This window comes from Equus quagga, chromosome 16 (assembly GCF_021613505.1).
Source record: "Equus quagga isolate Etosha38 chromosome 16, UCLA_HA_Equagga_1.0, whole genome shotgun sequence".
NCBI lineage: Eukaryota > Metazoa > Chordata > Mammalia > Perissodactyla > Equidae > Equus > Equus quagga.
In genome coordinates this window covers 34,840,949-34,866,737 of record NC_060282.1, presented here as the reverse complement: position 1 = coordinate 34,866,737, position 25,789 = coordinate 34,840,949, and the positions used below count along the sequence as shown (strand labels likewise).

Here is a 25,789-nt window from a genome sequence, read left to right as displayed (position 1 = left end):
GATACTGATAGAAGATATGAAAGAGTACAAAGTCAGGGAATTTTAGACCATTATTAGAAATACTCTAAAAGCTGACCCTGAAGATAGACCTGAATTAATCATTTTGGTGTAGCCAGAAATGAGGATGTGGGGTGTGTGTGTGTTTGTGTGTGATAGAGAGAGAGAGAGAGAGAGACAGAGACAGAGACAGAGAGAGACAGACATACCAAGAGAGAAAGAGAGAGATATGGAAGGAGCACATGAGAGGTAGTTTACTCTTCACCATAGAGGAGAAAGAGTAGATGTCTTGAATCTTCAGTATCCATTCTATGTTAAAGTATTCCCTGCCAAACTGTGCAGGTTGTACCTTCAATTTTGGATTGAGCATCAACTCACTTGCCACCTGTCATTTGCCTAGGAAAGATGTGATTGACTTTGATTCCAGACACTTCTCTGGAGGAAGAAGGACAGAAGACAAGAAAGTATGTGGGGACTACAGAGTGCATAGGAAGGTCTTACCCAAGGACTGAAAAGGACTTTGTGCATGCATGTGTACATGTGTGTATGTGTGTGTGTGTGTGTGTGTGTGTGTGTGTGTGTGTGTGCGCGTATGATGAGTTAGGATTGAGTCATTCTGTGACCACTGGTTATTTTCTTTATTTCTGTATTGAATAAGGAAAACAGATAAGTTGAGGATGGGCCAGTAGGCAGGAATCAGATTAGGCAAGGTCTTAAATGACATGGCAAAGAGTTCAGTTTCATTTTAAATATAATGGCAACTTAAGGGAACAGGGTTGAGCGGTATGATGTGGGGAGAAGTGGTGGTAGAGAGTGTTTTAGACTGGGGCAAGAGAAGTAGAAGGTTTCTGGCTCAAACAAGAGTTCAGTTTCAAACAAAGGTGAAGTTTGGTTTGTGATCCCGAGTGAATAGATGAAGTTGAGTCTTCCAGATACAACTTGCAGTTGTTTTCTCAACTTTTTAGATGAGTTAAAATATCTTGACATTGTCTTATTGCTATCTTCAAAAAACACGTACTAGGATTTTCTTGTATGCTATGGGATAATGATGATACATTTTGAAATGATACATGAAATATAACTTAAAGCTGTGAATTAATAATTTCTGTTTTAATTTAAATTGTCACTTGCCTTGAGTTTTTTTTGGGCTAAGATGATGCTGCCGCTCAAGTGATGAATTGTGGTGGTGTTTACAGAAAATATTTTCTGGATATTCACAATCGTAATTATAATAAAAATTGGATTTTAGTAAAGAGTTACAGTTTCTGAAGAAATTATTGTTTTTGTACTTGAACTGCTGATTATTTAAATTGAAAATGTTCCAACCTCTTTTGTCCTGTCAGTCTAATAAATGATGACATAGATACTGTTTATATACTCAAGAAATAGGACAAGAAGAAAGAAAACAGGAAGTGAAGAGAGAAGATAGAGAAGTGGAGTGGATGAATGAGAAGGAGGAAGAGTGGACAAAAGAGACACAAAAATGGAGAAGTAGAAAAAGAAGAGACCTATGCAACTGAAAGTTGTGTAATTAGGAAAACAAAAGCCACCCTAAATATTTGCAAGGGAATTTACTATAGGGAGTTAATTACCAAAGGTATTGGTTGGGCTGGCGAAGCAAAAAGTGGATGATGAATTTACCAAAAGATCAGCAACTGCAGGATGCCACTGTCACGCCTAGGACTAGCAGAGAAAAAGTGAAAATGGTGTTAAACAGAGCCTGTCAGTCCTGTGATGCTAAGATTGTTGGAGTACCACAGCTACTCTTGTAGCTGCTGCTGCTTTGCAGAAAGTCCAGGAGCCTGCGCTTCTATGATGTAGACAGCCTATAGTCTTGATGATGCTGTACTTACTTCAGAGGATGCTGGAGTCTGCAGTCGCGCACTGCTACCCCTACCAGAATTGCACTCCTGTTGCAGAAGCCAGTATTTGCATGATAGTTATCTGGTGCTGTACTGTTGCTGGAGTCAGAGCCCGTGATCAAACTTCTGCTGAGGTTCTTGGAATATTGCTGCTGCCTCTGCAGGAACTAGAAACAGAAAGAAGAAAATAAAATGGTTTATCTTCTCCTGCCATCTAATTTTCACCAGTGTTTCCTAGTGGCAGAACTTAGTTGGAAACCAGCTATCAAGGGAGTGTGAGAAATGTAGTCTATAGGCTTCTAGCCCCCTGATATAAAAGGAGAACATAGAAGGGCAGGAATGGAGGTAAGAGCCAACAAAGAACCAAGACAGAGAAAAGTTATAAAATATTGGTTCTTTAATCATAAGAGAAAAAAAGCATTTTGTAGCTTTTCTGAGCAATGTCAAGACCCTTTCTTCCTTTTTTTCTGGTTGAAAGAAATGATTAAGTTATAGGAACTAGTAGAAAACCTGGAAGGTGAGGTATCAATTACTTCCAAGTATTTTAGTTCCAAGCAACAAAAAAATGGACCCTGGTTAACTTAATAAGAAAATGAATTTATTATAGGGGTATTGGGTAGCTCTCAGAAAAGTGGAATAACTAGTCACTGGAAAAGACAGAAATTGGGGTAGCTCTGGATAGCTAGTTTGCAGAAACTAGTGGATGTTACTTATTCAAGGTGCTACTTGCTGTTTGTATGAATCAGCTTCTCCAGCTTCTGCTTAAAGTTCATATTACCAGTAGAGAGGCAGTCTGGCTTACTTTTGGTTAGTTGGCCACCCTTGGTCAGGGAAGAAGATGGCACCTTGATTGACAGCTACATCAAGATTATTTAGTAGTTGAGGACTCATTTGTCAAATTAATTTTGAGGTGTTAGAGAAGAATGGATACTAGGCAGGTAAAACCATAGTAACTGAACCTTGTTTTGGATTAGTAGTAGGTAGCTCAAGATCATAGCCAAAAGTTCTGGAGTACTTAGTATATAATAGGCACTCTGATCTCTTGTAATAGTATATTTGAGGAAGTTGTCATTATTATCCTCATTTTACAGATGAGAGAAATTGAGAGGTGCACTTCTGGTGATGGTGGATTAGGCAATTTGGACTAACTCTCCCACTGAGAACAACTAGAAAAGCTGGATCAAATATAAAAATCATCTATTTGAAGGTATCAGAGAGCTAACACATCAAAGAAGACTATGGAGACAAGATCTTGAAGAAGAAGGAAACCCAAAGAGGTGAGCTTGGCATGTGAGGCTTTTTTCCCTTAGGAGAAACTTCTATTTCCAGTAGAGGTGACTGAGAGGCTGAGAAGATGAGAAAAGCTTTTGACACATTTGTGGAATGGGGCTAAGGGAGCAACAGTTTGAGTTCAGAATCCACCAAGAAGGGAGATTTCTGACTAAATCCCCTAGGCTTTGGGTTGGGCCCCTGAAGGGCTATGATTTAGGAATAAGGGTGAATCAGAAATAGAATGGTCTACTTATAAGATAAAACCCAGCTTAGAATAATCCTTATCATTGATTAGATTAAGGATATCCAGGATTGTTAATGACTCTAGCCACCTCTTAAAACAAAAGTAAATCCTTTCTGGAGGAAGATAACATCATCCTAGGCCTCAAATAATTTCTACAGATTTTACATAAAATGTCTTGCATGCACACAAAAATAACCAGGCATATAGGAGACAAGATCATATGACTGAAACTAAGAGAAACAAAGACCATAGCAACAGACTAACAAGGGGTTCATATAATGGAGTTCTCAGATGCTCAATAGATCAAGCAGACAAAAAATTAGTAACAACATAAAATATGTAAACAAAATGATTAATGTGTTGTACCTTATGACATATATAGAGCACTGCAGAATACATATTCTTTTCATGTGCATATGGAATACCAAAATTGATCATATCCTGGATCATAAAGCAATTCTTAGCAAAAATCAGACAATTAAAATGTATGGAGTATGTTCTCTGACCACAATGCTGGAAATCAATAATAAAAAGATAATTAGGAAATTCCTATATATTTATAAATCAAGAAATCCACTTCCAAATAACCCAAGGATTAAAGAAGAAATCACAAGGAAATTTTAAAAATATTTTTACCTGAACGATATTGAAAATACAATTTGTCAAAATTTGTATGATGCAGCTAAGGTACTTTGAAGGTAATTAATAGCTTTAAGGGCATATATCATAAGAGAAGAATTCGTGAAAATTAATGATCTAAGCATTTATCTCAAGAAAGAAAGAACAAAAATTCCAGAAAATTAAGCCCAAAGAAAGCAGAAGGAAGTAAATAACAAAGACAAGAGAGAAGTTAATGAAAGGAAAAGCAGACATAAAATAGAGAAGATCAACAAAGAAAAGATTAATAAAAATGGGGGGCTGGCCCCGTGGCCGAGTGGTTAAGTTCGCGCGCTCCGCTGCAGGCGGCCCAGTGTTTCGTTGGTTCAAATCCTGGGCTCGGACATGGCACTGCTCATCAGACCACGCTGAGGCAGCGTCCCACATGCCACAACTAGAAGGACCCACAATGAAATATACAACTATGTACCGGGGGGCTTTGGGGAGAAAAAGGAGAAAAATAAAATCTTAAAAAAAATAAAAAAATAAACTTTAAAAAAAAAAAAAGATTAATAAAAATGGTAAACACCTGATATCACTGATGAAAAAACAAAAGAGAGAGAAGGTACAACTTACCAATACATCACTATAGACCTTATAGACATTAAGAAGTAATTAAAGGATATTATAATCAATCTTATGACAATCCAGTTAAAAATTGATCGATAGGGACAAATTTCTAGAAAAATGCAACTTACCAAAATTGCTACAAGAGGAAATAGAAAACTTTATCTTGTGACTCTTAGTGAAATTGAATCCGTAATTTAAAAACTTTCTCATACAGAAAATTTTAAGACCAGATAGCTTACTAGGCATATAAGAAGGAAATAATGCTTATCTTAAACTTAAAGATTTATCTTAAAGTGCTTATCTCACTTAAAATGAGAACTATATAAAATTCATTTTATGAGGTCAGCAAAACTTTAATACTAAAACTTGCCATTACTATAAAGGAAAATTACAGACCAAATTTTACTCAGGAATGTAGATGCAAAAATCATAAAAGAAATTAGCAGAAATCTATCAAGAAATAAAAAAGATAATAGAACATGATTAAATTGACCATGATTAAATTTCAGGAATATAAGATTGGTTTAACATTTGAAAATCAATCAATTTAATTCACATTAACAGAATAAAGGAGAAAAAAACTGATAGTCATTAGATATAAAAAATGTATTTGATAAAATCCATTATCTATTTTTAAGAAAAAGTCTTAACAGGGACTGGCCTGGTGGTGTAGTAGTTAAGCTCTCATGCTCCTCTTCAGCAGCCTAGGGTTTGTGGGTTTGGATCCTGGGTGCAGACCTACACACCTCTCATAAAGCCATGCTGTGATGGTGTCCCACATACAAAGTAGAGGAAGATTGTCACAAATGTTAGCTCAGGCGCAATCTTCCTCAGCAAAAAAAAAAAAAAAGAGAAAGAAAGAAAGAAAAAAGTCTCAACAAATTAGAATTGATAAGAACATCATTAATCTTATGAAAAATATTACAAAGACTCTACAGCAGATAGCATACTTATGATAATATGTTGAAGCATTTTCTTTGAGATAGGGAATGAGAAAAGGATGCCTACTCTTACCATTTCTGTTTAGTCCTAGCCAGCGCAATAAAGTGAGAAAAAGAAATGCGTTGTGTAGGGATTTGGAAGGAAAAAATAGAACCTTCATTATTTATAGATGTTGGTATGGAGAGAATTAAAAAAAAATAAAGATTTTAGCAAGATTTCTGGGTACAAAGTTAATATACAGAAATCAAGTATATTCTATATAAATACATCACCAGAAAATAAATCTAAAATATGATGACTAACATCAAATAACTAGAAAATAAATATAAGGCAAGATATGCAAGGCCTTCACACCAAAAACTATGAAAGGTTATTTAGAGACATTAAATAAGAATTAAATAATGTTGATAGAATGGAAGGCTCAATGTTATTAAAATGTTAATTCTCCCCAAATTGATGTATAGATTCAGTGCAATCCCAATGAAAATTCCAGCAGTTTATTTTAATTTTTAAGTAAACTGATAGGCTAATTCTGAAATTTATGTGGAAATGTAAAGGCCCAAGAATAGTCAAAGACACTCTTTGAGAAGTACAAAGTGAAAGTAGTTGCTGTACCAGATATTAAGAATTATTATAATTTTACTATAGTTAAGACTTTGAGTTAATGCTGCAGAGGTAGACAAATAGATCAGTGTAACAGAATGGAGAATCTAGAAACCATACCATAAATGTACAGACACTTGGATTTATGACACAAGAGCACGGCAGAGCAGCGTGGGGAGGTTATCTTTTCAATAAATGGTGCAGGGTCAACTGTGATATCCTGGTGGAAAAAAGTTTGTATTTTACTTCTATCTTACTATACCCAAATATCAATCTCAAACCTAAATGTGTAAGCAAAATGATAAGGTTTCTAGAAGATAATTTAGGAAAATATCTTCATGACATGGAATGGGGAACGAATTCTTAGGAGAAAAAGAGCAGTAACCGTAAAGCAAATGATTGGTAAATTGTATTATATTGAAAAGAACTTCTGTTCACCAAAAATACCACGTAGAGAGTAAAAGCAAGTCAGAGTAGAAGGTATTTGAAAATTTGGGTAAAAATTGTACCATGACTAGGGTTGTGGGAATTAAGTGAGAAAACATGAGTGCCTAATAAAGTGTATGGCTATAGTATTTGCAGTTAATAATTATTTATTTTTTCTTCTATTTTCTCTCTAATAATACCTCACGGGGCTGTCTAGCTGAGGCTTTATAAAGATAAGAGAAATAGAAATGACACACTATGCGATGTTTAATAATTAACTAAGGCTAATTTAGATATGAATGTATACAGTAAAGTACAGTAATATGCCATTATAACTTATGTGCTTCTAGTGTTAATTTCCAATTATTCTTCATTAAGTCATGGTGAAATGCTCAGCCAGGTGTGGCTGAAGGAAATAGCTTTGTTATGGACCCAGTCAGGTCATCTCTCATTTTATTGGTTCTTCATTGTCCTCAAATATGATCCTCTGTTTCATTCAAATCTACTTCCTACTCATTACGTCACAGAATTATAATTCAGTAGATCTGAAATCTGGTCCTAGGAGTGAAGGAAAAAGTTTTCTAGAATATTCTGATTTTTACCTCTTTCACTCCATTGATGGGTTTTGGCTAGGGGTTAGCAAATTATTGCCAATGGTCCAAATCTGCTCTATTCTCTTTTTATATGACCTGTGGGTTAAGAATGGTTTTTACACTTTATTTTGTGTGTGAGGAAGATTGTCCCTGAACTAACATCTGTGCCAGTCTTCCTCTACTTTGTATATGGGACGCCACCACAGTGTGGCCTGATGAGCTGTGTATAGGTCCGTGCCTGGTATCCAAACCTGTGAATCCCAGGCTGCTGAAGTGGTGTGTGCAAACTTAGCCACTATACCACCAGGCTGGCGCCTACACTTTTTTTTTTTTAAGCTATTTTGCTTTGTTTTCATTTTTTGAGATTTTTTTTCTTTCAAAGATTCACTCTGAGCTAATATCTGTTGCCAATCTTCCTCTCTTTCTCTTTTTTTTTCTCCCAAAGCCCCAGTACCTAGTTGTCTATTCTAGTTGTAAGTCCTTCTAATTCTTATTTTTGAGCCACTGCCACAGCGTGGCTATTGACATACGAGTGATGCAGTTCTGTGCCCGGGATATGAACCCAGGCTGCTGAAGTGGAGCGTGCCGAGCTTTAACCGCTAGGCCATCAGGGTCGGCTTGGCTTTTATATTTTTAAGACGTTAAAAAAACAAAAAAGGGGCCAGCTCGGTGTCTACTAATCTGAAATCTATACATTGTATTGGTTTTCTTCCTTGAGAAATCAAGAGGAATTTATTTCTGTTTAGCTTGAAATATTCAGTTTACTATTGCCTCCTTCTGGCTAAAAGTATGTTTTTTTTGAGGAACTTTTGAATATAAATTGTTTTCGTCTTCAGAACGTGATTATATATGGTTGGTCTCAGCATTAGGACATCTTTTCTTACATCCTTTGCAAAGTGTGGACCAGCATGAAACAACTGTAAACTGTGGATGGAACTAGAACAACCATCTTCATCATCACCCCTGAATGTTGGCACTCCTTTCTCCTGATGAAATTTTATCCTAGCACTGTGAGAGTTTGCTTTAGCAGAGATTAAGCCAGTCGGAGTAGAGTAGGTATGGAAGGGTAGTATAAATGCTTCGTCCTTCCTTGCTGTGCAGCCTATCAGTTCACCCTTCGTTACTTCTAAATAGTCTGGCAATGAGCTACATTGCTAGAAAAGCCTTGTCTACATCCATATTCTAAACCTTTGACTCTGATGTTAGAAACTACCAAGAGCCTCGTTCATAAATGTTATTATTCATTCCATAAGTGGCACATCAGGCTCAAATATATCTCCAGGATTTAAATATTACAATGTTTAGCCCCATCATCAAGGTGATCACAGCCAAAAGAACTGCTTTGAGTACCTGCAGAGCTTTGCCAGAATTCAGTGTTAGCTTTTGACTAGGCTCCAGGAGCCAGTGGTGAACCTAGACCATCTGGTCTGCTTCCGCGCTTTCAGTTCTTGCCAAACAGAGAGGCAACAATTTGGTGCATTTGGATTAATAATAGGTTTAGTAAGGGGTGATGAATTAGGCTTTCAGGTAGCTAAATGTGACAAGATGAGTAGGGCTCAACTTTAACAATCTTTTGAATACTATAAGCTTAGAGTGAAAAAGAGAATGTGAAAACACATAAGGAGTGAAGTTCAGGAGGGAACTATAATTTATAAAGCAGCAGACACTGTGCTATGTGCTTTACATATTTCATTTTATTAAATTACAGCAAAAAATCTCAGAGGAAGGTGCTTATTTTAGAGATGAAACTCAGAGATCAAGTAATTCAAAGTAGTATATTAAAACCCAAGTCCATCTATCTTCAGTACTTGACTCTTATGATACAGTTGCCACAAGTAGATACTAGACCAAAAGGAGAAAAGCCCAATAATAAAACAGAAATTTGAGACCCCTTTAACTTCAGCTTCATCATATTGTGTTTTATTGGTAAGCCCAGTTGTGTTTGATCCAAAGTTCTTTTCTGGGAATGAACTGCAGAGAACATCCTGATCTCTATTTTGGTTGTTAAACTCTAGGAAGAAGCTCTTTTGACTTTGCCTAAGTAGAAACACACAAGGGCACTTCTGTGGGTATGAGACTGAAGAGAGATTTTACGTAAGAAAAATTTTAAAGTTTACTCAGATATTTTTGTAGATGTACTTTGTGGTAGAGGAGGCTTTAAGAGTCTCCATGCACCTAAGAAAAAGCAATAAGGAAGAATTAGAAAGTATTAATACAGTGGGTAGAAAATGTAAATAATCTAAAGATATACATTGATCAGACTTTGGCTGAGTAATGTCTATTTTTTTTAAGTAATTTTATTGGGATTATAATGGTTTACAACATTGTATAATTTTGGGTGTACATTATTGTTTATCAATTCCTGAATACACTTCATCGTGCTCACCCCAAGTAGTCTAATTTTTATCCATCACCATACATATGTGCCCCTTTGTCCCTTTTGCCCGCCCCTCAACCCCCTTCCCCTCTGGTAACCACTAATCTGTTCTCTTTATCCATGTATTTGTTATCTTCTACATATGAGTGAAATCATGCAATATTTGTCTTTCTCTGTCTGGCTTATTTCGCTTAACATCATACCCTCAAGCTTGATCCATGTTGTTGCAAATGGGACGATTTTGTCTGCTTTTATGGCTGAGTAGTATTCCATTGTATATATATACCACATCTTCTTTATCCATTCATCTGTAGAAGGGCACTTGGGTTGCTTCCACATCTTGGCTATTGTGAATAATGCTGCAATGATCATAGGGGTGGTAATGTCTATTTTTGAATTGTAAAGTTTATAAAAGATAAGAAGAAATCTACCAAGGAAACCCTCAATAGTTGTTAATAGGCTGTAAAACAAAATAAACTAACAATTGATTAATTAATTCACTGATGTATTCATCAAACCTTTATAGTCCACTGTGTGACAGCATCTTTGCTGGCATTGGGGAATACAAAAATGGACAAGACATGGTATTTTTCTTTATCCATAAAATCAGTTTATAATACTTAACCTTAAAGGATTATTGTGTGTGTGAGGTTTAAATAAGAGAAAATATTTAAATTGTTATAAAGCACTTAGCCACATAATAGGACCTCAATTAATATCATAGTCTAATAAAGGAGACTAAGAAGTTATCGAGATATGTGCAAATACTGCTGGGACAACTCCTCAGAATAAGCGGCACTGAATCCCGAAGAAGTCTGAACCGAATTGGGAAGCTTTGATTTCTGGAAGTAAAAATTTAGAGCAATTCAAAAGGTTCTCATCAAACTCCTACTTTCGTTAGAGATACTTTTGAGGATGTGACAGTTTCAGTAATTCCTAGTATTTTACCGAAGAGTCGTTCTCCACTCTACTAATGCAGTGATTTAAGCTCTTCAGATTTGTTTTCCAAGCCTGGTTTTTAAGCATCTGACCTTGATCAAATTGCTTAATTTCTTTTGCCTCAGCCTCATCATATAAAATTGGCATGATAGACTTACTTCATAGGGTAGTACTTAACATGCCTGAAATGGGAAGCAGTCAGTAAATTATTATTTTTAATAATGTAGTACTTAGTGGTATCATAGTAGTCTCTGACTGCTGCTTGATTAGTCTTTGCCATGGTCTTTTTCTTTCTTTAACCTTTCAACTAATGGGGAAATGCAGAAGTTAGACGTCTGTGACATATTTTTTTCTATCAAATGGTGGAGAAGGGAGATGTTTCTCAGTATACAAGTAACTGGTTCAAGTGCCTCTCTGGTTGGCTATATGATATATTTTGGTTACTTGCAGAAAAAGATAACTTTATAGAAGTTCGTGTCCAATATGCTCAATTTCTTCTTTATAGAGAACATGTGGGATTAGGTTTATTATAGTCCTATGAAGCAAGGAAAATAATTTTACTCTTATTTTACAGATGAGGGAACTGAGACTTAAATAAGTTAGGTGACATTCCAAGTCACACTGTGAGAGGCAGGACTTGATCTAGGTCTTTGGAGTTTGGATCTGCCTCCTTGTCATAGCAAATTTTGTGTATTAGCTCAGCCATCATGTGCTATGTCCAGATGAAGTTACCCATAAAACTCAGAGAATATGCTTCAAGTTATCATATTTCCTTTATGTTGCTGATAAGCCACTACCAGGCAGTTGGGCATGTTCTCAATGTTTCTGTGTTTCCTTCATATACCAGATACGTATTTATAAAAATATTATTGATAAAGATTAGGTTCCTAGGATGAGCCAAAGAAAACTTACCTAACAAATAATATAATGTTTTTGACTGGGTTTCCTACTCTTTTATTCATTGCAACATTATAGTATTTCAGCTATATTTTAAGTTTTGTGGGTCAGTCTGGGGACCTAAAGATACTTCTGTGGGATATGGGTTTTAGGTTACAACCAACCAATTTAAGAAAGATAACTTTGGAATATAATCCAATTGGAAGTTGGAGACAGTCTGCATAAATACAGAGTTTGGATCAGTAGTACAGGAAATACAAATCAAGATAGACTCTTACCCTACCTTAAAGGGTTCGTGAAGATTAAATGAAGTAATATATGTAAAGTACCTAATGCAGTGCTTACCTCAAGAATTGCTGGTAGAGTCTCAAAAAATGATGGCTCCTGCCTCTCTTCCTTTCACCCGTGTTACTGATCCTTAATGATTACCAGCACTACTTAATATAATCTCCATTCTGTCTCCTGACTAGGGCAGAACTTATCTTGTCTTACCACTAGATTGCTAGCCAGTGTGTTGTCAAAACCTTTTCAAGAATCTTTCTAACTGCCAGCATTAATGAGTAGGCACCTACTCACTTTGAGTAGGCAATTAACTCCTGAGAGTTTTATATCCTTGTCTTTTGTGACATTCTCAGTCAGGAAAAATGTCCATGTGTGTTCCTTCTGATTTTCTTATTCTTTCCTACCTTTAGGCAAAACAAAAAGAGTAAACATAGTTGTATATTGCTGTTAGATATTATGATATTTTAAAACATCATGATTTATATAACATCAAATAAACTCATTGAAATTTCTACCCTTGTGGAGTTTACATTCTACATCAGTGTTATTTCCCTAAGTAATGACTGTAATAACCTTCTAGTTCCATACATTTTTGCTTCTTTTAATACTCTTTCAGTTATAATTCAGGCATAACAGGCCACAATTTTGAAAGTGTACTGTATTTAGGTATTGTAGAAAGAAAACTGAAAGTGGGTAATCTTTGCTCTAATTCTAACTCTCCTCTAGCTAAATGTGCAACCTTGGGCAGGTTACATAAACTCCTCCAACCATGTGTAAAATTAAAATGTAAGATTGGGTTGCCTCTAAGGTTCCTTCAGCTCTAAAAAATTTCTGTTTCTGAAGTTTTAAAAAAGGTATATAAAGTAGCTTCTCTATAGAAAGTGTTGTTTTTCTAATGTCAACTCATTGAGGATCCAGAATTCATGCTTTATTTTAAGTTAAAATTGCATTACCTAGCATAGTGCTAAGCACATAGAAGATATTCACTAAGTACCTATTGAATTACATTGATTCCTTAGATTGTCAAGAACTGAAAAGTCTGAGATTTCACTTTGCTTACGAGATAGCTTGCCACACTTTCATGGATGCTTGTAGAAGATGAGACTCTGTGTCAGAGGTGAAGGACTGTTGATTACTTACAGCAATAGCAGTGGCCAGAGTGTCATCATTTGTGCCAATTCTCTGAACTCCTATTCCCATAGGGTGACATGAAGAGGGCCATATTATACCTGCACATGCGATGGGTTGAGTTATAGGAAAGGAACTCTGAGCCTAGAGACCCCAAATCTTTTATAATGTGCAGTAAGCATGCCCAGCCTTTGCTCCGAAAGGAGACATTACCTTTATCTTCCAAGGGTATAAGCAAATCTGCCCTTGGCTTTGGAGGCAGATTTTATCTTCCAAGTCTGTTTTCTGTACAAACATCCTTGAGAAAATAGTACAGAAAAATGAGAAGTCAGTGTCTCTGCTCACAAGACATGTTGAAACAAGAGACCCATGGAGAATTGTCTTCCAACATAGAGGCTTTATTAGGGGTTATTGTTATATTAAAGGATGAAAAGGCAAATATATATTTCATTGTATCTGTCTCTGTCCACTAAGATAATAGAAACTGATAAACATGTGACCTTTATATAAAAATCAGAAAGGGGTACTCTGAAAGCAATATTTAAGTAAATTCTTGAATATTGCTAAATACACAGTTCAAACATTTGACTACATTTACTCTTTGAATCAAGGAAGATGGAAAGGCAGCTCATATAATAATTCAAGTGTTTTACATATAAAGTAATGAGGCTGCATGTGGATGTCTGGGGATTTAGAGTGTGTCAAAAACACAAGATGAACACGTTGTATGATCATATGAAATTTAAGATTTCTTTTAAATTTCAAAAATAAGTTTATTTCAAGACTCTTCTTCACTTTATCAAATTCTTTAATGAAAAATGAAGCCCCAGGGGCCGGCTCAGTGGTGCAGTGGTTAAGTTCGCACATTCCGCTTCTCGGCGGCCCGAGGTTCACTGGTTCGGATCCTGGGTGTGGACATGGCACCGCTTGGCAAAAGCCATGCTGTGGTAGGTGTCCCATGTATAAAGTAGAGGAAGATGGGCATGGATGTTAGCTCAGGGCCAGTCTTCCTCAACAAAAAGAGGAGGATTGGCAGTAGTTAGCTCAGGGCTAATCTTCCTCAAAAAGAAAAAAAGAAAAAAGAAAAATGAAGCCCCAGATACCATATTTATGTTCTTTTGAGGTTCTGTTAATAAATATAGATGTACTCTTTATGTTAAGTAGGAATTAGCTAGCAACTTGACTAGTGTTGCTTGCGAATAAACAAAACAAAATAAACAATAATCCCTCCCCCCCCCACAACCAGAGACCAATGAAAACAAACCAACAACCAAAATTACCATCTGTATCTTTAAATTCTTAAATGTCTTTTGGAATTCGTTTGAGAAAGTTAGATTGGTTTTAAAATTTAGTACGGTGACTCACTTGCAGCTGTTCCAAATAATTGGTCATGAGCTTTTTATACTATCTGGCTTAATTTAACAGAGTACGGCTTCCTGCTGTTTTTTCCCTTCTGTGATCAAGAATCTGAAATATATACATCTTAAGGGATTATCTCAATTGTTCATATTAATAATAATCTACTACTGTATAGGCTTTATGAAGAACAGTTTTCATACACTTTTTACTTTAGAGACTTTCATTTGGATAGATAAAAATAATAGGAATTCCAAGAGATTATGTATTTTTAAAATAAGAAAGTCATGTTCATTGCATCCATTTAGAAAATTAGGACATATAAAGGAAGTACTCCTTTCTCTTAGGGATAGCTGCTTTAACATTTGGTATATGAGCTAATTACTATGTCTTGACATCTGATGTATTGCTTCTGTAATGATTAAAATTATCTATTATGACTGTGGTGGAAGTCAAGAGATACATAAACAAATAGCAGTCCTGATCCATTGAGAAACATTTTCCTTTGAACAAAACAAAACAAAACAAAACAAAACAAAACAAAACAAAACACTTCCCTACTCACACTAGCAACAACAACACAACAGCAACAAAACAAAAAGGTACGCTCCTAATAATCTTGACTTAATAAATACTAGCTACTTGAGAACCAAAAACATGAATTAGCAGGTGCTTGACTGAGTTACTCAAGATCTTTATATAGGTAAATGTTTTTTTCCTGGCCTGTTTTTATGGCCTTAAATCAGAGTCTGTACTGTTGCACTGCAATGTCCAAGTCTGTTGCATGTTCTTGGTCCTCCTTTTTCCTGTATGGAGGGGGACCATAACTTTTGTAACACATGCATTAAAGTTAATCTCTCTAGCTCTCATCTCAAGTGTATTTATTTGAAATATGATTATAGGAAAAAATGAACTGATTTTTAATAAACACATCAGATCCTATACCTTTCAGTGAATATTGTTTCCTTTATAGTGGTCACCTTGGGAGACTTTGAGTTTATTCCAAGTATCCTGTCATTGCTGTTCACAGTTTTTAGGGCTTAGGCATGGCCATCTTTTTGTAAGAGTGAGAGCAAGAGAGGCTGGGAGAGAGGGAGAGAGAACGAAAGTGAGAGTGAAAGATTGGCTGTTATATGATGTAGCTCCATTTTCACACTTTTAGCCACATCTTTAGAGAAGCGTCATACTGGGGACTCTGGTTGGGTCCTATTTGCGCTCTCATCTAAGACTTGACAGACATATGGGCTAAAGACATGTATGTGTACAGAAGCTCATTGTCTCTCATTAAGATTAACACTGAGCATAGGAATACAAAGCATCAGTGCACTGAGTAGGGACAAAATAGTCTAGGTACATTTTCACGAAGCTGCATTCCAGCGACTCTTTAGCTCTGGTGGTCTTTGTTAGATATAAGGGTGCTAAAGTGAAGAGGAGAGAGAGAAGTAAATCTTGGTTCTGACTTTGTGATTAGTTTTTAAGCAAATATTTTGATCCTGTAGAATTGTAGTAATATAATTATTTAACTCTGAAAAAGAGCAAGTTGAGAGTACTGAAATATAGAATTTTACCAAGGGTGGAAAAAGGTCAAGAATAGGTCTACTATACTGTTAAGACTGGTGCTGTAGAGTTTTTGAGTGTCAGAAAACAAGAACACTCTCTTTCCCAGTTCTTTCAGGGATACTCCCAAACTTTTATTATTCTTCTTAAACTTTCAACTCTTTTCTGATAACTTTTCACTTTCGATTGGTGACCTGACTTCCTACTTCATTGGGGAAATGGAGTCCATAACATGGGAACTCTCTCATTTTTAGATGTTCTACTTAATACTTGCTTGTATATATTTACCTGTATTTTCATTTTGTAGTGAACATTTGTTGGTTACTTCTTCCAGGATATATTTCTATTCCTCCTATGCAACAGCATCCTAAATTTCTTAGTCATACAGTTAGGTAGTAATTAATTACTCTAGAATGAGATGTAGGGAATGTTCAGGAACAAAGATGATCTTGTTCTATACCCTTTCCTATATCCTTGTGCTACATCTTGTTTTAATTATTGCTATCTTTTGCTAACCCTTAATTTTCCTGGCTAATTCTTACTCAGTTCTCTTTCTGTCTCTCTCTTACTCTCTCTCTCCAACTTTGTTGAAATATAACTCACATATCATAAATTCACCCTTTCTAAGTGTACAATTCAGTGCTTTTTATTATATTCACAGAGTTCAAACATCTCCAGGATCTAATTGTAGAACATTTTTGTTCCCCTAAAAGATACCCTGTACCCATTAGTGCTCATTCCTCCCTTTCTCCGACTGAAGCAACCATTAATCTACTTTCTGTCTCTGTGGATTTGCCTATTCTGGACATTTCATATAAATAGGGTCATGCAACTGTTGTCTTTTGTGACTGGCTTCTTTCACTTAGTATAAGTTTTCAAGGGTCATTCATGGTGTAACATGTATCTGTACTTCATTTCTTTTTTATTGTAGTAAAATACACATAAAATTTACTAGTTTAATCATTTTAAAGTGTACAGTTCAGTGGCGTTCAGTACATTCACAAGTTGTGCAACCGTCACCAGTGTCTAGCTACAGAACATTTTCATCACCCTAAAAGGAAACCCTGTATCCATTGAACAGTCCCTCTCCATCACCCCCTCTCCCAGGCACTAATTTGGCAACCACTAATCTGCTTTCTGCCTGCATGAATTTGCCTGTTCTGATTATTTCATATGAATGGAATCATACAATATGAGATCATTTATGTCTGGCTTCTTTCACTTAGCATAATGTTTTCAAGGTTCATCCGTGTCATAACATTAGAATACATCATTTTTTTATGACCGAGTAATCTTCCATTGAATGGATATACCACATTTATTATCTGTTCATCAGTTGATGGACATTTGGATTGTTTCCACTTTTTGGCTATGATGAATAATGATGCTATGGACATTTATGTACAAGTTTTTGTGTGGATGTGTGTTTCCATTTCCCTTGGATATATACCTAGGAGTGGACTTGCTGGGCTGTATGGTAACCCTATGTTTAATTTTTTGAGGAACTGTTTTCCAAAGCAGCCGCACCAGTTTACATTCTCACCAGCAATGTATGAAGGTTCCAATTTCTCTGTATCCTTCACAGCACTTGTTATTGTCTGTCTTTTTGATTATATGCATCGTAGTATGTATGAAGTGATATGTCATTGCAATTTTGACTGCATTTCCCTAATGACTCATGATTTTGGGCATCTTTTCCTGTGCTCATTGGCCATTTTTATATCTTCCTTGAAGAAATGTCTTTTCAAATCCTTTGCCCAGTTTTAAATTGAGTTGTCTTTTTATTTATTAGTGAGTTTTAAGAGTTGTATATTTTGCAGAGAAGTCCTTTATTGGATATGTGATTTGCAAATACTTTCTCCCATTCTGTGGATTGTTTTTTCACTTTCTTGATGTCCATTGATGCACAAAAGCTTTTAATTTAGATGTAGTCCAACTTATCTTTTTTTTTCTTTTGTTGCGTGTGCTTTAGTGTCATATCTATGAAGAATTGCCTAACCCAAGGTCATGAAAATTTACTTCTTTGTTTTCTTCTTAGAGTTTTATTGTTTTAGCCCTGACATTTAGGTCTTTGATCCATTTTTAGCAGTTTTTTTTTTTATTAATGTTATGATAGATTACAACCTTGTGAGATTTCAGTTGTACATTTTTGTTAGTCATGTTGTGGGTACACCACTTCCCCCTCTGTGCCCTCCCCCCACCCCCCCTTTTCCCTGGTAACCACCGGTCAGATCTCCTTATCAATATACTAACTTCCACCTATGAGTGGAGTCATATAGAGTTCGTCTTTCTCTGACTGGCTTATTTCGCTTAACATAATACCCTCGAGGTCCATCCACGTTGTTGTGAATGGGCCAATTTTGTCTTTTTTTATGGCTGAGTAGTATTCCATTATGTATATATACCACATCTTCTTTATCCAATCATCAGTTTCTGGGCATGTAGGTTGGTTCCACGTCTTGGCTATTGTAAATAATGCTGCGATGAACATAGGGGTGCAACGGACTCTTGAGATTTCTGATTTCAGGTTCTTAGGATAGATACCCAGTAATGGGATGGCTGGGTCATAGGGTATTTCTATTTTTAACTGTTTGAGAAATCTCCATACTGTTTTCCATAGTGGCTGTACCAGTTTGCATTCCCACCAACAGTGTATGAGGGTTCCTTTTTCTCCATAACCTCTCCAACACTTGTCGCTCTTGGTTTTGGATGTTTTTGCCAATCTAACGGGTGTAAGGTGATATCTTAGTGTAGTTTTGATTTGCATTTCCCTGATGATTAGCGATGATGAACATCTTTTCATGTGTCTATTGGCCATATTCATATCTTCTTTTGAGAAATGTCTGTTCATGTCCTCTGCCCATTTTTTGATCGGGTTGTTTGTTTTTTTGTTGTTAAGCAGTGTGAGTTCTTTGTATATTATGGAGATTAACCCTTTGTCGGATAAGTGGCTTGTAAATATTTTTTCCCAATTAGTGAGCTGTTTTTTTGTTTCAATCCTGTTTTCCCTTGCCTTGAAGAAGCTCTTTAGTCTGATGAAGTCCCATTTGTTTATTCTTTCTATTGTTTCCCTCAACTGAGGAGTTATAGTGTCCGAAAAGATTCTTTTGAAACTGATGTCAAAGAGTGTACTGCCTATATTCTCTTCCAAAAGACTTATTGTCTCAGGCCTAGTCTTTAGGTCTTTGATCCATTTTGAGTTTATTTTGGTGTGTGGTGAAAAAGAATGGTCAATTTTCAATCTTTTGCATGTGGCTGTCCAGTTTTCCCAGCACCATTTGTTGAAGAGACTTTCTTTTCTCCATTGTAGGCCCTCTGCTCCTTTGTCGAAGATTAGCTGTCCATAGATGTGTGGTTTTATCTCTGGGCTTTCAATTCTGTTCCATTGATCTGTGGACCTGTTTTTGTACCAGTACCATGCTGTTTTGATCACTGTAGCTTTGTAGTATGTTTTGAAATCGGGGATTGTGATTCTGCCGGCTTTGTTTTTCTTGCTCAGGATTGCTTTAGCAATTCGCGGTCTTTTGTTGCCCCATATGAATTTTAGGATTGTTTGTTCAATTTCTGTGAAGAATGTTCTTGGGATTCTGATTGGGATAGCATTGAATCTGTAGATTGCTTTAGGTAGTATGGACATTTTAACTATGTTTATTCTTCCAATCCATGTGCATGGAATGTCTTTCCATCTCTTTATGTCATCGTCAATTTCTTTCAAGAAAGTCTTGTAGTTTTCATTGTATAGATCCTTCACTTCCTTGGTTAAGTTTATCCCAAGGTATTTTATTCTTTTCGTTGCGATTGTGAATGGGATTGAGTTCTTGAGTTCTTTTTCTGTTAGTTCATTGTTAGTGTATAGAAATGCTACTGATTTATGCACATTAATTTTATACCCTGCTACTTTGCTGTAGTTGTTGATTATTTCTAATAGTTTTTCTATGGATTCTTTGGGGTTTTCTATATATAAGATCATGTCGTCTGCAAACAGCGAGAGTTTTAATTCTTCGTTGCCTATTTGGATTCCTTTTATTTCTTTTTCCTGCCGAATTGCTCTGGCCAGCACCTCCAGTACTATGTTGAATAGGAGTGGTGAAAGTGGGCACCCTTGTCTTGTTCCTGTCCTCAGAGGGATGGCTTTCAGTTTTTGTCCATTGAGTATGATGTTGGCTGTGGGTCTGTCATATATGGCCTTTATTATGTTGAGGTACTTTCCTTCTATACCCATTTTATTGAGGGTTTTTATCATAAATGGGTGTTGGATCTTGTCAAATGCTTTCTCTGCATCTATTGAGATGATCATGTGGTTTTTGTTTTTCATTTTGTTGATGTAGTGTATCACGTTGATTGACTTGCGGATGTTGAACCATCCCTGTGTCCCTGGTATAAATCCCACTTGATCATGGTGTATAATCTTTTTGATGTATTGCTGTATTTGGTTTGCCAAAATTTTGTTGAGGATTTTTGCATCTATGTTCATCAGTGATATCGGCCTGTAGTTCTCCTTCTTTGTGTTGTCCTTGTCAGGTTTGGGGATCAGAGTGATGTTGGCTTCATAGAATGTGTTAGGGAGTACTCCATCTTTCTCAATTTTCTGGAACAGTTTGAGAAGAATAGGTATTAAGTCTTCTTTGAATGTTTGGTAGAATTCTCCAGAGAAGCCGTCTGGTCCTGGACTCTTATTTTTGGGGAGGTTTTTGATTACCGTTTCTATTTCCTTACTTGTGATTGGCCTGTTCAGATTCTCCATTTCTTCCTGATTCAGTTTGGGGAGATTGTAGGAGTCTAGGAATTTGTCCATTTCTTCCAGGTTGTTCAATTTGTTGGCATATAGTTTTTCATAGTATTCTCTTATGATCTCTTGTATTTCATTGGTATCTGTTGTGATTTCTCCTCTCTCATTCCTAATTTTATTTATTTGCAATTTCTCTCTTCTTTTCTTGGTGAGTCTGGCTAAGGGTTTGTCAATTTTGTTAATTCTTTTGAAGAACCAACTCTTTGTTTCATTGATCCTTTCTATTGTCTTTTTTGTTTCAATATCGTTTATTTCTGCTCTTATTTTTATTATTTCCCTCCTTCTACTGACTCTGGGCTTTGTTTGTTCTTCTTTTTCTAGTTCTGTTAGGTGTCGTTTGAGGTTGCTTATGTGAGCTTTTTCTTGTTTAGTGAGGTGAGCCTGTATTGCGATGAATTTCCCTCTTAGGACTGCTTTTGCTGCATCCCAAATGGTTTGGTATGTTGTGTTCTCATTTTCGTTTGTCTCCAGATAATATTTGATTTCTTCTTTAATTTCTTCAATGATCCATTGTTTGTTCTGAAGCGTGTTGTTTAGTCTCCACATTTTTGCACCTTTCTCTGCTTTTTTCTTGTAGTTGATTTCTCGTTTAATAGCATTATGATCAGAAAAGATGCTTGATATTATTTCAACTCTCTTGTATTTATTGATGTTTGCTTTGTTTCCCAAAATATGGTCAATCCTTGAGAATGTTCCATGTGCACTTGAGAAGAATGTGTAACCTGCTGTTTTTGGATGAAGTGTTCTATATATATCTATTCAGTCCATCTGGTCTAATTTTTCATTTAATTCTATTATTTCCTTGTTGATTTTTTGTCTGGATGTTCTGTCCATTGGTGTTAATGGTGTGTTGAGGTCCCCTACTATTATTGTATTGTTGTTGATGTCTTCTTTTAGTTCTATTAAGAGTTGCTTTACAAATTTTGGTGCTCCTGTGTTGGGTGCGTATATATTTATAAGTGTTATGTCTTCTTGGTGGAGAGTCCCTTTTATCATTATATACTGTCCCTCTTTGTCTTTCTTTATCTGCTTTGCTTTGAAATCTACCTTGTCTGATATTAGTATAGCAACACCTGCTTTCTTTTGTTCATTATTAGCTTGGAGTATTGTTCTCCATCCCTTCACTCTGAGTCTGTGTTTGTCTTTGGGGCTGAGGTGTGTTTCCTGGAGGCAGCATATTGTTGGATCTTGTTCTTTGATCCATCCTGCCACTCTGTGTCTTTTGACTGGGGAGTTCAATCCATTTACATTTAGAGTGATTATTGAGATGTGGGGGCCTACCACTACCATTTTGTGTCTTGTTTTCCGGTTTTCTTCAATTTCCTTTGTTTCTCGTCCCATGGTTTAATCTGTTCTGATGAAGAGCTGCTACTCTCTGTTGTTGTCCTTTTACTTATCTCCTCTGCTCTTGGTTTTGTAGCCCCTTTCCTTTTTTGGATTTTTCAGGAATGAGGGTTTTCCTGAGGATTTCCTGAAGAGGAGGTTTTATGGCAATGAACTCCCTTAATTTTTGTTTATCTGGGAAACTTTTTATTTCTCCATCGTATTTGAAGGATATTTTCGCTGGGTAGAGAATTCTCGGCTGTAGATTTTTGTCCTTCAGATTTTTGAATGTATCATTCCACTCTCTTCTAGCCCGTAAAGTTTCTGCTGAGAAATCTGCTGATAGCCTGATGGGGGTTCCTTTGTAGGTTAGTTTCTTTTGCCTGGCTGTCCTTAGTATCTTCTCCTTGTCGTTGACTTTTGCTAGCTTCACTACTATATGCCGTGGAGTTGGTCTTCTTGCATTGATAAAGTTTGGAGATCTATTGGCTTCTGTCACCTGAAGATCCATCTCTCTCACCAGATTTGGGAAGTTCTCAGCCATTATTTCTTTGAATAGGCTTTCTGCCCCTTTCTGCTTCTCTTCTCCCTCTGGTATACCTATAATCCTTACGTTGCATCTCCTAATTGTGTCTGATAATTCTCGGAGAGTTTCTTCATTTCTTTTTAGTCTTGCTTCTCTCTCCTCCTCTGCCTGCAGCAATTCTATATTGCCATCTTCCAAATTGCTAATTCTTTCCTCCATATTATCGGCCCTACTGTTCAGAGCATCTAGATTTTTCTTAATCTCCTCTATTGTGTTCTTCATTTCCAATATTTCTGTTTGGTTCTTCTTTATCGTATCAAACTCTTTTGTGACATAGCTCCTGAACTCGTTGAGTTGTCGGTCAGAATTCTCTCTTAACTCATTGAGTATTTTAATGATGGCTGTTTTGAAGTCATCATCATTTAGGTTATATATCTCATTTTCTTTGGGATTGTTTTCTGTGTATTTGTTATTTTCTTTCTGTTCTGGATATTTAATGTATTTTTTCATATTGCTTGATGTTGTTGATTTGTGCCTCCACATAGAGATAGAGTTTAGTTGCTCCTTTCACTTGTTTCAGCTGCTGCGGTGGGGGAGCCGCTGTTTATACTGCACCAACCAGGAACCCTGTCTGCAGTTGCTAGCTGGGCCTGGGCCCCTCCTCGTAGTCACAGTGGTCCTTTGGATTCCCTCCTCTGCCGTGGGGGCTGTCACAGGGGGGCTTCAGGCTGCTGGTGCCTACTGTTGCAGCCCCCCTAGAGGTGCTCCCTCCTTGGGGTCTGCAACGGTATTATGGGCTTTTCCAGCGGCCAGGGGTGGGATCACTTATATTTGTCGCTCTGTCGCTGTCGGCACCCACAAAATCTCACTTGTCCACTGTGGGTCGCAGGAGAGCTATTGGCATCTTCTACAGTCTGTGGTTAGTTCACCTAGCTATGCTACTTTTGTCCCGGGGTCTTCCAGCCTTGTGGCTGCCGGATGGGTGCTTTCTACTAGTGCTGTGCAGAGGCTTTCCCTGAGGCTGCTGTGAGCCTGTAGGGTTTCCCCCTAGGCTACGGAGGTGGGTGGCTGGAACTCCCCCCAGCCCCAGTCCTGTTCCCCAGGAACTCGGGGAACCCTTTGCCCTGTCTTGGGGGATAGCCGGAGATCCTGATTTCAGTGGTAGCTGGTCAGCTGCTGCCCTGCCTGATATTCTCCTCTCCGGGACTCTCCCGGTATTGTGGATGCTGGGCGTGGTCCCTCCACTAATAGCAGACAGAGAGTTTTGTCTGCTGCCCGGGCAGAACTCTGGAGCTTCCCCTCTGGGGCGTGGAGCGGGCCTCTGGAGCTTCACCCTGTCCCAGTCCTCTCCAAGATCTCCGGCAATCCCTAGCCCCACGGGGCGGGCAACAGCAGCTGGAGGTCACTTCGCCCTCTGGGATTCTCTCCGGGACTTTCCCGGAGTTGAGTGCTGGGAGTGGCCACTCCGCTAATGGCAGACAGAGAGTTTTGTCTGCTGCCCGGGCAGAACTCTGGAGCTTCCCCTCTGGGGCACAGAGCCAGCCTCTGGAGCTTCCCCCAGCCCCAGTCCTCTCCGAGATCTCCGGCAATCCCTAGCCCCACGGGGCGGGCAATGGCAGCTGGAGGTCACCCCGCCCTCTGGGATTCTCTCTGGGACTTTCCTGCAGTTGAATGCTGGGCGTAGCCCCTCCGCTAATTGCAGACAGAGAGCCCTGTCTGCTGCCCGGGCAGAACTCCGGAGCTTCCCCTCCGGGGCGCAGAACCGGCCCCTGGAGCTTCACCCAGCCCCAGTCCGCTCTGAGATCTCCGGCAATCCTTAGTCCCACAGGGTGGGCAATGGCATCTGGGGGTCGCCCCGCCCTCTGGGATTCTCTCCAGGACTTTCCCGGAGCCGTGAATGCTGGGCGTGGCCCCTCCGCTAATGGCAGACAGAGAGTTTTCTCTGCTGCCCGGGCAGAACTCTCGAGCTTCCCCTCCGGGGCGCAGAGCCGGCCTCTGGAGCTTCCCCCAGCCCCAGTCCGCTCGGAGATCTCCGGCAATCCCTAGCCCCACCGTGCAGGCAGTGGCAGCCGGGGGACCTCCGTACCCTCCGCAACTCTCTCTGGGACCCTCCAGGCGCCACGAACACCAAGTGGGATCTCCCTGCCAATGGGGGGAGAGACTTTTCCCGTGGGCTCAGGTGTGCAACTCCAAAGTTTCCCTCTGCATTTAGGAGTAGTTGTGGGGGGTTTAGGTAGGGTTCTGGTCACCTGTTTCCACCATCGCTCCTCTGTTGTGCGCTCGCTCCTGCCCTAGATGTGTGTTGATCTTCTGGGGGCGTCTGTTGGAAGAAAGCCGCTTGCGGGTACTAAGCTGTTCGGTCGGGGTCGGAGAGTTTTCACCTATTTCCACATCCTCCCGGAGGAAAGTCCGTCCGCCTTCCGATGTATAGTCGCGTGGGTCTCTCAGACGTCCTGAGATGCTGTCTGCATATCCTTTGTTAAGCGATAAGTGTCCAAATAATTGTAGACTCGAAGGGGGAGAGACAAAGAGGACTACTCACGGCGCCATCTTGGATCCTTCTCCAGGTCTTTGATCCATTTTGAGTTAATTTTATATTAGGTGAGCTAGGTGTCTAACTTCGTTCTCTTGCGTGTGTATAGATAGTTCTCCCAGCACCGTTTTTTGAAAAGATCTTCATTTCCTATTGAATTATCTTGACACCCATGGTGGAAATAAATTCATCATTGATATAAGGGTTTATTTCTGGAATTTCAATTCTATTCTGTTGATCTATATGTCTTTCCTTATGCCAGTACCACACTGTTTTGATTATTGTATATTTGTAGTAACTTTTAAAATTGGGAAATGAATAAACTTGTTTATTTTTTTCAAGATTGTTTTGGCTGCTCTGGGTCCTTTGAATTCCCATCTGAATTTTAGGATTAGCTTGTCAATATCCTTAAAAAAGCCAGCTTGGGTTTTGATAATGATTGCATTGAATCTGTAGATCAATTTAGGGAGAATTGCCATGTTGATATTAAGTCTTTTGATCCATGGACATGGGATATCTTCCCATTTATTTGTCTTAATTCCTTTTAACAATGATTTGTAGTTTTCAGTGTAAAAATCTCACACTTATTTTGTTAAATTTATATCTAAGTATATTATTCTTTTTGATGGAATGTTCATTGCTAGTGTATAGAAATACAATTCATTTTTGTATATTGGTCTTGAACCTTGCAATTAGTTTTAATCCACTCAGTTTTTTTTTTTAAGATTTTATTTTTTTCCTTTTTCTCCCCAAAGCCCCCCAGTACATAGTTGTATATTCTTCATTGTGGGTCCTTCTAGTTGTGGCATGTGGGAGGCTGCCTCAGCGTGGTTTGGTGAGCAGTGCCATGTCCGCACCCAGGATTCGAACCAACGAAACACTGGGCCCCCTGCAGCGAAGCACGCGAACTTAACCA

At 38.0% G+C, this 25,789-nt stretch overlaps 1 protein-coding gene across 1 annotated transcript in view; it reads left to right on the top strand.

Moving 5' to 3' along the window:
- The window catches only part of RIMS2 (regulating synaptic membrane exocytosis 2), a 572,812-nt gene that overhangs the window by 33,918 nt on the left and 513,105 nt on the right, over positions 1–25,789 (top strand). The gene's annotated exons all lie outside the window — the stretch shown is intronic.